Source organism: Aethalodelphis obliquidens, unplaced genomic scaffold (assembly GCF_003676395.1).
Source record: "Aethalodelphis obliquidens isolate GAN/ISIS:26980383/991018 unplaced genomic scaffold, ASM367639v1 scaffold30, whole genome shotgun sequence".
NCBI classification, from domain to species: Eukaryota; Metazoa; Chordata; class Mammalia; order Artiodactyla; family Delphinidae; genus Aethalodelphis; species Aethalodelphis obliquidens.
In genome coordinates this window covers 10,722,054-10,733,798 of record NW_020837974.1, presented here as the reverse complement: position 1 = coordinate 10,733,798, position 11,745 = coordinate 10,722,054, and positions in this window count along the sequence as shown.

Genomic DNA, 11,745 nt, shown 5'->3' with positions numbered 1-11,745 from the left:
CACGAACCTGTGTCCCCTGCATCAGCAGGCAGACTCTCAACCACTGCACCACCAGGGAAGCCCTCCAACTTTCTTTTGATTTCCATTTGCATGGCATACCTTTTTCCATCCCATCACTTTCACTCTGTACGTGTCCCTAGGTCTGAAGTGGGTCTCTTGTAGACAGCATATATATGGGTCTTGTTTTTGTATTCATTCAGCAAGCCTGTGTCTTTTGGTTTGAGCACTTAATCCATTCACGTTTAAGGTAATTATCAATATGTATGGTCCTATTACCATTTTCTTAATTGTTTTGGGTTTGTTATTGTAGGTCTTTTCCTTCTCTTGTGTCTCCTGCCTAGAGAAGTTCTTTTAGCATTTGCTGTAAAGCTGGTTTGGTGGTGCTGAATTCTCTTAGCTTTTGCTTGTCTGTAAAGGTTTTAATTTCTCAGTCAAATCTAAATGAGATCCTTGTTGGGTAGAGTAAACTTGGTTGTAGATTTTTCCCTTTCATCACTTTAAATATGTCCTGCCACTCCCTTCTGGCTTGCAGAGTTTCTGCTGAAAGATCTGCTGTTAACCTTATGGGGATTCCCTTGTATGTTATTTGTTGCTTTTTCCTTGCTGCTTTTAATATTTTTTCTTTGTATTTAATTTTTGACAGTTTGATTAATATGTGTCTTGGCATGTTTCTCCTTGGATTTATACTGTATGGGACTCTCTGCACTTCCTGGACTTGATTGACTATTTCCTTTCCCATATTTGGGAAGTTTTCAACTATAATCTCCTGAAATATTTTCTCAGTCCCTTTCTTTTTCTCTTCTTCTTCTGGGACACCTATAATTTGAATGTTGGTGCAGTTAATGTTGTCCCAGAGGTCTCTAAGACTGTCCTCAATTCTTTTCATTCTTCCTTCTTTACTCTGCTCTGCAGTAGTTATTTCCACTATTTTATCTTCCAGGTCACTTATCTGTTCCTCTGCCTCAGTTATTCTGCTATTGATTCCTTCTAGAGAATTTTTAATTTCATTTAGTGTGTTGTTCATCATTGTTTTTTTTCTCTTTAGTTCTTCTACGTCCTTAAACGTTTCTTGTATTTTCTCCATTCTATTTCCAAGATTTTGGATCATCTTTGCTATCATTACTCTGAATTGTTTTTCAGGTAGACTGCCTATTTCCTCTTCATTTGTTTGGTCTGGTGGGTTTTTACCTTGCTCCTTCATCTCTGTCTTCTCATTTCGCTTAACTTACTGTGTTTGGGTTCTCCTTTATGCAGGCTGCAGGTTCGTAGTTCCAGTTGTTTTTGGTGTCTGCCCCCAGTGGGTAAGGTTGGTTCAGTGGGTTCTGTAGGCTTCCTGGTGGAGGGGAGTGGTGCGTGTGTTCTGGTGGAAGAGGCTGGATCTTGTCTTTCTGGTGGGCAGGACTGCGCCCAGTGGTGTGTTTGGGGTGTCTGTGACCTTATGATTTTAGGCAGTCTCTCTGCTAATGGGTGGTGTTGTGTTCCTGTCTTGCTAGTTGTTTGGCATAGGGTGTCCAGCACTGTAGCTTGCTGGTCGTTGAGTGGAGCTGGGTCTTAGCATTGAGATGGTGATCTCTGGGAGAGCTTTTGCCGTTTGATATTATGTGGAGCCAGAAGGTCTCTGGTGGACCAATGTCCTGAACTTGGCTCTCCCACCTCCCCACCTCAGAGACTCAGGTCTGACACCCGGCCGGTGCACCAAGACCCTGTGAGCCACACCGTGGAGTTTAAAAAGCCTCTTTCCACTTGTCCATAGTATTTTTTTATAGCAGCCGAAAAAACTGAGACATGAAGACAAAGTCTCCTGGACTTTCTTCCCTTGGAACACCGAGACTGTATCTTTGCACTACATTCCTTCTGAGACATGCTGTAGTTCAAATAGACCACCCTTCCTGTAAATGCAAGAACCTAAAACTAGGTTCAGCTCAAAAGCCACATCCTGGGCACAGATACAAAAAGACTACTGCCAGCACGACTGCAGTGAGTGGACTGAAAACTGTTGACATGAATATATCTTCCCACCAAAGCCTGTACTCCTGCTCCTTTATCTTTTTTTTTTTTTGGCGGTACGCGGGCCCCTCACTGCCGTGGCCTCTCCCGTCACGGAGCACGGGCTCCGGACGCGCAGGCTCAGCAGCCACGGCTCACGGGCCCAGACGCTCCACGGCATGTGGGCTCTTCCCGGACCGGGGCACGAACCCCCGTCCCCTGCATCGGCAGGCGGACTCTCCACCACTGCGCCACCAGGGAAGCCCCCCTGCTCCTTTATCTTAAGCAAGTTCACCCATCAGCATTCCTCCTGGTACTCATTATTGTTAGCTAAATACCTGAAAAATAAAAAACACACTATCCTTTCTGTGCTTGACACCAAACTATGCAACGGGAAGCTTGCTTCCTGAGTTTGGATTTATTTAAAAATATGCATTTATAACCATCTGGATCTCTGGGGAATATAACTTTGCTTCTAGATTAAAATATGATCTGACAGCAAAGTCACATTCCAGACTACAGATAGCCCAGCCAAATATTGAAAAACTCATTAAGAGCAAGGCTATTGGGCTGGATTTGTTACTCATTTATTCAGAGACTTTGAGAAAGTTATTAAATATCTTGAAGCCTTGATTTACTCCTCTGTAAAATGAAGCCAGTAAGGTTCTCGTGAGGATCAAATGAGGTGTTTTAGACAAACGCATTTTCCTTGAAAACGGTAAGGGCTCAAAACACCATTAAATGCACCCTTATGCCAGTCAGGCCATTCGTTACCTTTAGGCTCCAATACATCATTGACAATCTTTCTGTGACTTGTTAGCCTTCTGAGTCATCATTTCTTGGATGTCATGACCCACATATGTGACGTAATTGAGCAGAAGGAATTAGTTCAAATCTAAACCGTCTTCATCATGATTAGATCATAAAGCTCAAAATATGTGAATTCAGTCAAGAAAAGTTGCCATGTCTTCCCCCCACCGGGAATTCAGAAGGGTTCCATGGAGCAATTCTAAAGAAATGTTAGCTCTGCCCTCCTATAGTGGACGGTCAAGGCCTGCTCCTTCTCTGCTTTTCCACATAGACATTTTCCCCTAATGGATCACCTCAAAAAAATACCTTTCGATCCTCTGTCATCCAAAGTCAAGGAACTCTTGATTGTGCACGTGGGCTCAATATAGCAGTGAAAGTCATCTTATTCTAGGTGACCTAGACCCTACCTTCTCTATTTAATTCCCCAAATAAACTGAAACTAACAACCAAAAATATAGAAAGATCAAGAGTCGTGACAAGTGTATTTTCTGCAAGAAATATGTATTATTTTTATAATAAGAAAATTATCATAATCGTCAGCCTGGATGAGGAATCTCACCTCTGCCATAGCAAAACACAGAGCTAGCTTTCTTCTCACAGCTGCACATTTTGTTCTGAAACGTGAACCAGTAGAAAAACATTACATTTTCCATCCCTGGCCTGCTCAAATTTTAGTCCAGTCCAATGAATTCTGCAATCCAATCTGGTTATAAAAATCCGAGGGCTTCCCTGGTGGCGCAGTGGTTGAGAATCTGCCTGCCAATGCAGGGGACACGGGTTTGAGCCCTGGTCCGGGAAGATCCCACATGCCCGCAGAGCAACTAGGCCCGTGAGCCACAACTACTGAGCCTGCGCGTCTGGAGCCTGTGCTCCGCAACAAGAGAGGCCGCGATAGTGAGAAGCCCGCGCACCGCGATGAAGAGTGGCCCCTGCTTGCCGCAACTAGAGAAAGCCCTCGCACAGAAATGAAGACCCAACACGGCCAAAAATAAATAAATTAATTAATTAAATACATTAAAAAAAAAAGAATCTGAGGCTCTCTCAGGAGGACATTCGGTCAAACTCAAATTCTTTTCATCATCTCAGCCACTTTTCCCCTTCAAATCCTCTCTGAACCTCCCGTACAGAGCCCGGCTAACCCTAAAGACCCCTAGGCTCTCATTCTCCTCCACACTGCTGCTTAGAGTCTGGGGTGCTGGGTGGAGAAGAGAAACACAGCACACCTAGTTCCTAGGCAATCAGAACACTCTCCTCTGAACTTGGCTCTCTCCAAGTCACCTCTCAAAGCTCCCAGAGAGGCAGACAACCAGATAATTTTGCCCCTAAATGGAGGCAGACTCACACCCCACACTAAGATCCAGGGCACTTTCGAATTTGGCATTCGGGGGTTTAGCAATACTTTCTCAAAATCGTACTGTCTCCACTACCATTCCTTCAATATTCCATGACTGAGAGAGACAAGAAAGAATCTTATATCTTCATTAGATCCATATTTTCATATTTTTATGCCCTTTAACCTTTTGGTTTCCAGGCAGCTTCTCATTCGAAAAGCTCTGTGGGTCTAATTTCATATAGCCAAGTATAACTGCCTGTTCATTCTCTATCTCTTAGATATTTTCACTGAAGATATCTCGCCAAGGTCTCCAAAGGCTAAGGAAACCATTTTCAAGGGATCTGTCGTTGAAGGAGTTCATTAGAGGACTGCAGACTCATACATCCAGGAGCAAATAGAAAAGTAATTCTTTAGCTACCGTATCCTCCGATAACACGTTACGTGTACATCCCATCCACCCACCTAGAGGTCATCCTTTTTCATTGATATAGTAATGAAAAGTCACTTCCTAAATCACTATGACACTTCCCTAAATTAAAATTGATCTAAGCATCGCAAACGTATAATTATTATCAATTGCTATTAAATTCATCGAAGTTGTGATAAAAATCAACACAGACAACTACAGACTTCACACCTTCGCATAAACTGGAATCTCAGCAAGAGACAACAGAATAGGATGTCTCCTTCTCAAATTTAGTTTAAATCTTATATGTGGTGAGCACACAGAATATTCAGGCAAATGCATTCTCTACAAGTTTACCCCATAGGCAAACAAAGCACCCACACAGGGCACCAGCAAAGGAACACCAGACACTAAGAACAGTTCATCCTTGAAGCATTTTATTCAAAGCACCTACTCAAATTATTTAGAATTAAAAAGTCTGGGAGCATCAAGTGTAAGCGTGGATATAGAGCAAGAAGAACTGCTATACACTGCTCCTGGGCGTATACATTGGTGCAACCACTTTGGAGAACAATTTGGTAACAGTGAGAAAATGTTAGGATGCACATACTCTGTAATCCAGTGATTTCTCTCTTAGGAATTTACCCTACAGAGTCTCTTGCTCAGGGACACATGTACACAAGAAGGAATGCTCATAGCTACACTGCTGATAATAGCAAGTATCTGAAAACAAACTCCATCCACCCCAAAGAGATGAATCAGTTGTGAGATAGTCACATAACCACACAGAAGTAGTCAAGTGGCTTTAGAGGTCATCCAGGTAAGTTGTTGTCAAACCTGCTTCTGTATAAAAAAAAAATCACCTGGAGAGCTTTGAAAACACAGATTCTGAACCAGATTTTGGGGGGAAAAGGGTGGAGCCTGGTACATCCATTCTACATGAAGTAATATTAAGGAAACAATGATCTAGGTTATTCACAGATCATTGGAACTGTGGTCTGGAGGGGTAGATTGACTTGTCTAAGTTGGTAAAAAGCATGAGTGAGGAACAGAATCGGGTTCTCAGACCTCTCAAGAGGTCTCCTGGTCCAGACCTCTCTCCAGTCCGTCACATAACCTTCCTACAGGTCAAAAGAAGGTCATGTAGTTCAACTAACCCATTACTCCATGGAGAATGTTAAATTGCATACGTTGACCTTGACCTAAGAGAGCCTATCAGAGCCTTGTCAGTCCTTTCAGGTCTGTTGACTCTGCTAAATACTCTGAGCTTGTGGTTCTTCTCTCTTAATTAGAAAGTTTGAATTGAATGGAATCTTGAGATAGAGATAGAGAGAGAGAGAGATAGGAAATAGAGATAGTAATGTTTTCTCCCAGACCCACAGGAAAAGAACACACATGGGAGTCAGAACACTTATGTTAAAGACCCAGCTTTTCCTTGGAAAGTCAATTAATCTTTAAGCCCCTTTTGCTCAGCCGTCACATGGGTAAAATGATACTGTCCCAGTGTACCTCCTTTCACGGGGCTTATGTTTTAGGTCTGGCCTCGGCCTTTAGCAGGATTATGGGTTTGTTGGCTTGGTCTGCTGCTCAGTTCAGTAGAGTATTGTTCCACTGTCAGTGCTGCAGTGGGTGCAGTGGGGTGTAGGAAGTACTGGGGGTGAACCCATCAGTGCAGTGAAATGGGTATTCCAGCAGGAAGAGCAGACAGAAATGTAGTGGTCCCAGTCATCGGTGGAAATGAGAGAGCGCATTGCCCTAATAGTGAGATGGGGAGCTTTTCATCCATTCTTCTGTGGCTTCATTTGTTCATTCATTCCAGAAACATTTATTGTGTCCATCCTTGTTATTCTATTCCCCAGGATACAGCTGTGAATAAGAGAGACAAGACCTTCCAAAATTTATAGTGTAAAAGGGAGAATAGACAAATGTATAAACAGTTACCATAAACTGAGATGGAAAGAACAGGCAGCTGTGGGCAAAAAGAATAAGAGTGTCTCTACAGACTTCAGGAGAGAGGAAGAGCCGCCTAGGGGAACTGACATTTACACTGAGACCTGGGAAGTGAGTCCTGAATCAGGTAAAAACACAAAACATGTCCAAAGCCTCAGAAGCAGGAGGGACGATCCAATAACTGAAACTGAGTATAGCTGAGCATGGAGTAGGGATAAAGGAGCAGTTGGCAAGCTGTGAGACCAGAAAGTGGCAGGGGTCAGATGTAGTGGCTTATATGATCATATGTCCTAGAAAGGAAATTGGCTGCCACATAGAGAACAGTGGAAGCTCTGTCTATACTCTTCCCAATGACATTCCTCTTCTATTAGAGGTAATGCCATACTGATGGGGCGTTTCTTGTGCTCATGCTTTCCTCATAGTGTGTGTGTGTGTGTATGTGTGAGAGAGAGAGAGTATATGTATATTTGTGTATATATATATATAATTATATATAATATACAATTATATATAAGAATATATAGTAATTATATATTATAATATATAACATTAATAAAATACTATAAGTATTAATGATTGTTTTATATATATGTAATATTACATATTATGATTATTGTTTATTACATAATATTACATGATTATATAATAGCTTCATAGTATATGTATTATTGTTTCACCTTTTTCACTTCCTATAAATGGTGGTATACTTAAAAATTCTTCTGCAACTTGCTTTTTCACTTATTATGTGTTGAGTGTCATTCCTGTCAATAAATAATTCATGCTTTTTCCCCCATGTTTCCTGAAATTTTTTCAGTATTTATTACCCTTTTGTTAGGAGGAAAAACAATAGACAACTATTAGCAAAAGTCATCAGAAATGGTTAACTTGTAGGGTCCTTAACGTATGATTGTGTTTACCTGCTCTTTTTCACAATGTCTTTTGTTAACTTTTCAGGATCTTAGTTCCCCAGCCAGGAATCGAACCCATGTCCCCTGCAGTGGAAGTGAGGCGTCCTAACCACTGGACCACCAGGGAGTTCCCCCTTTCATTAACTTTTCTCTATCTTTTCTCACTTAGTCACGGGCTGAGGATGACAAGCTGAGAACCAGGACTACATTGTGCTTCTTGCACCTTTTGACTTTCCAACAGTTTTCACTTCATTAAATTTTTGTTATGCTTTATTTTGGACATTCTGCTTAAATTTAAGATAACATACACTGCTTTAAATTTAATATCTGATTTAATTTTAATATTGCTAGCCCTGATTGCTTTTCATTCTCCTTTATGTCATTGACCAAACACTGTCATTTTAGCTTTCTCACCCCATTTTATTTTAGTATGTCTCTTAAAAGTAGCAAATACATGAAGGAAAAAAATCCAATCTGAGACTTATCACCTTTTTAAAATGAGAATGTAAGTTGTTGACACTTTTTCAATATAAGTTTTGTTCTTGCTATGAGGTCTTTAATCATATTTTAAACTACAGATTTTGTATTCTTTAATTATGTTTATTTTTGTCTTTGGACAAGTTAACTATTTTATTCACTAATTCAAGAGATATTTATTGAGCATTTACTCTACACATGACTATGTGCCTTAAAATGCCACTAAGATGTGCAAAATAAACAGATCATTTAAATTCTACCAGCAATTGTGTCACAACCCTTCATATTTTTGCAATTTATATTTACATAATCATAATCACATCAAACAAATCAAAGCCATTTTTTACTGTGGTAAAAAACACAAAAGTTTCCATCTTAACCATTTTTCAAGTGTACAGTACAGTATTGTTAATCATATGCACATTGTTGTGTAACAGAGCTCTAGGATGTTTTTTCCTCTTGCAGAACTGAAATTCTATGCCAATTAAACAATTCTTCTTTTCCCCTCCCTTTGGTCCCTGGCAGCAACCATTTTATTTTCTGTTTCTAAGAGCTGGGCTACCTTAGACCCCTCATATAAGTGGAAGATGCAGTATTTGTCTTTTGTGACTGGATTATCTCACTGAGCATAGTGTCCTTAAGGTTCATCCATGTTGTCAGATATTGTAGAATTTCCTCCTTTTTTAAAGTTGAACAGTATTTCATCATATGCATACATCACATTTTCTTTATCCATTCAACCATTGATAAACAGGCTGATTCCGCTTTTTGGCTACTTTGAATAATGCTGCAACGAACATGTGTGTGCAAATATCTTTTTGAGATCCTGTGTTCAATTATTATGGATTTATACCCAAAAGTGGGATTGCCAGATCATACGGTAGTTCTGTTTTTAATCTTTTGAGGAACCTCTGTTCTATTTCCCATAGCAGCTTTACCATTTTACCTCCCCACCAACCATGAGTAAGGGTTCCATTTTTTTTCACCTCCTTTGGTTTTTTGATTATTTCTTTGGTAAGTGGCCTTTGTAACATGTGTGAGGTGATATCTCATTGTGGTTTTGATTTGTATTTCCCTGATGATTCGTGATGTTGAGCATCTTTTTGTGTGATTTTGGTCATTTGTATATCTTCTTTAGAGAAATATTTATTCTGTCATCTGTCCATTTTTAAATCAGGTTATTTGTTTTTCATTGTTGAATTGTAAAAATTCTTTATACACTGTGGATATTAACCCCTTGTCACGTGTCTGGTTTGCAAATATTTCCTCCCATTCTGTGGGTTGCCATTTCACTTGGTTGATGGTTTGCTTCACTTCACAGAAGTTTTAAAATTTGATGTGGTTCCATTTGTTTATTTTTGCTTTTGTCACGTGTGCCTTTGTCATATCCAAGGAATCATTACCAAATCCAACATCCTGAAGTTTTCCCCCTGTTTTCTTCTAAGGGTTTTATAGTTTCAGGTTTTACATTTAGGTCTTTGATCTGTTTTGAGTTGATTTTTGTGTATGGTGTAAGAGAAGGGCCCATTCACTTTTTTGCATGTGGGTATGGAGTTTTTCCAACATCATTTGTTGAAGATCCTGTCTTTTCCCCATTGTGTAGCCCCGTCACCCTTGTTGAAGATCACTTGACCATATGTGCAAAGATTTATTTCTGGGCTCTCTATTTTGTCTCATTGGTCTATATGTCTGTCATTATTCTAGTGTCATATTGTTTTGTTTGCTGTAGTTTTATAGTATGTTTGAAGACAGGAGGCCCTCAGCACTTTTTTTCTTTATCAAGATCATTTTGGTCATTTTGTTGATTTTTCTATTGTCTTTTTATTCTCTATTTCATTCATTTCTGTTTTAATCTTTGTTACTTCCTTCCTTTTGTAACTTTATTTTATTCTAAATTTCTGAAAAGATGGCAGCATGAGGGGCAACTGCATAAACATTTTCCACTGTCCCTCCCTTCTGGGTTAGTCAAGGTCCATTCTGTATTGACATCCATGTTGTCCTATGATCCCAAGTCACCTAATGGCCATTGCGAGTTATACATTTTGCTGAAGATCAAGGAAGCCCTGGGGTATAAGTTATCTTATCACTACAGTACTTCAACTCTCTAGTAATTCTAGGGCTTATTATATTTTTGGTCTTCATATCTCAGTAGCCACTTAAAATATAAAACCGTTTTGACAATAAAATACTTTAAAATGAACCCACAGTCATTACTGCTCTATTCACTGTTGCTTTGCCCTTTTGCCCACTTTTGAGATTCATCCTGTAAAAACCCTGGTTCTGAAAGCAACATCTAGAAAACTCGATTATACCCGAACAAAAGAAGTCATCATTTTTCAGGCTGCTAAAATATACTTGGCATTTCCAAACGAACCTCCTTTATCTCAATAAGTGACAATTACTCCAAGTTCTTATTTTAATTCTAAAGCTACCATAGGGCTAAGCCTGGAAACAAGCTTGCAACATTGAGGTCTCTATGAAATATTTCCTCCTTAGTTTCAATAGCCTATTTTCTGAGACGGAGATTGAGTGACAGCTTAAAGGAGTACAGATTATAAGCCCATTTAAGAGTGCTGCGTTTTTTGAATTTGTCACAAATGGAAGGAAAAGCCAGGGTGACGCAGGCAAGGCTCAAGTGCCAACATGTGTCTTTCTGTTTATTCATTATTCAAGGGTCAGACCCTCAACCAGGGCCAGAGAGAAATGACAAAAATAAATACGTATCAGTGCAAAAATCTGCAATTTAAAATAATGAAAAGCAAGATTCCTATTCATTTTTATGGCACAAACCTGACATCATTTCACTCCAATTTTCTATAATGGAACCAGCTGGGCTCTGGGAGGGAACTAGTAATAGGTTTTAATGGATGAAATCTGCCATTGAAACTGGCCATTTTCTAACGCGATCTCAGTGCCTGGCACCCAGCCCATCATACGGCATCATGCTTTCCGCAGTGCTGCACCAGCTTGTGAGATAAGAGGGATGCGTGCACAGGAGGACCGCTGAGCTTGGAGGAGCCCCTCCCATCTCCATCCAGGAGAGTTCTGAGCCCCGGTTCAGGGTTCCATAGCCCCAGCTGGACAGACCACTGGTGAAGATCCAGGGTCATGTCCTCTTCAATAAAAACTATTGCAGTGGAAGTCAGACTACACGGAGAGCAGAGAGGGCCAGGACGGGTGAGGGTAGTGCCTTGTTCATGTCACTAGTGAGCCCCTGCATCGATTTCCAATTCTATTTGGTTACAATAGACACAACTGGATTTTACTGGGTCTGGATTAACAGTCAGCAAAGGTTTCTCTCTCTCTCTCTCTCTCTCTCTCTTCCCCTCTCATTCCATTAAACATTCCACCTCTCCTCCTATTCAGCTCTCAAACGGCTGTTAACATATGAAAATAGCATGCAAAGAATGGAATGGGCTGACTGCCACGAAGATAAAAATGGGATGTTCGTTCTAATTTATTTCATGGCATCACGCCTTCTCGCTGTCTCTGTTTTCTTTGCTAGGCAGCTTGATTGCCTCTTCCAGAATACGACTGGCCTGGGCCTCAGCCTTGTGTCTGAGCCACGGTGGCGGTTAAACAGGTAGCCAGCCTTTGGAGGTTAGACACAGATCTGAACGGTCACCCTGCTCTGGTTTATCTGGGCACAGGATATTAGGCTTTTTTTTTTTTTAACTTGTAGCGTATTTTCAGCTAAATGATCGCTAAATGTTCATTTTGGTGAAATGCTGCAGGATCTCAAAATGAATGATGTTTTCAAATAATGTATACTCACTTTGCCCAAAACATGTTTTACAACTTCTGTTCCAACTGCCTCATGCCAATGCTCCTGCAGGACGAGGACAAGATTTAAAAGCAAATTTAAAACGCTTTTT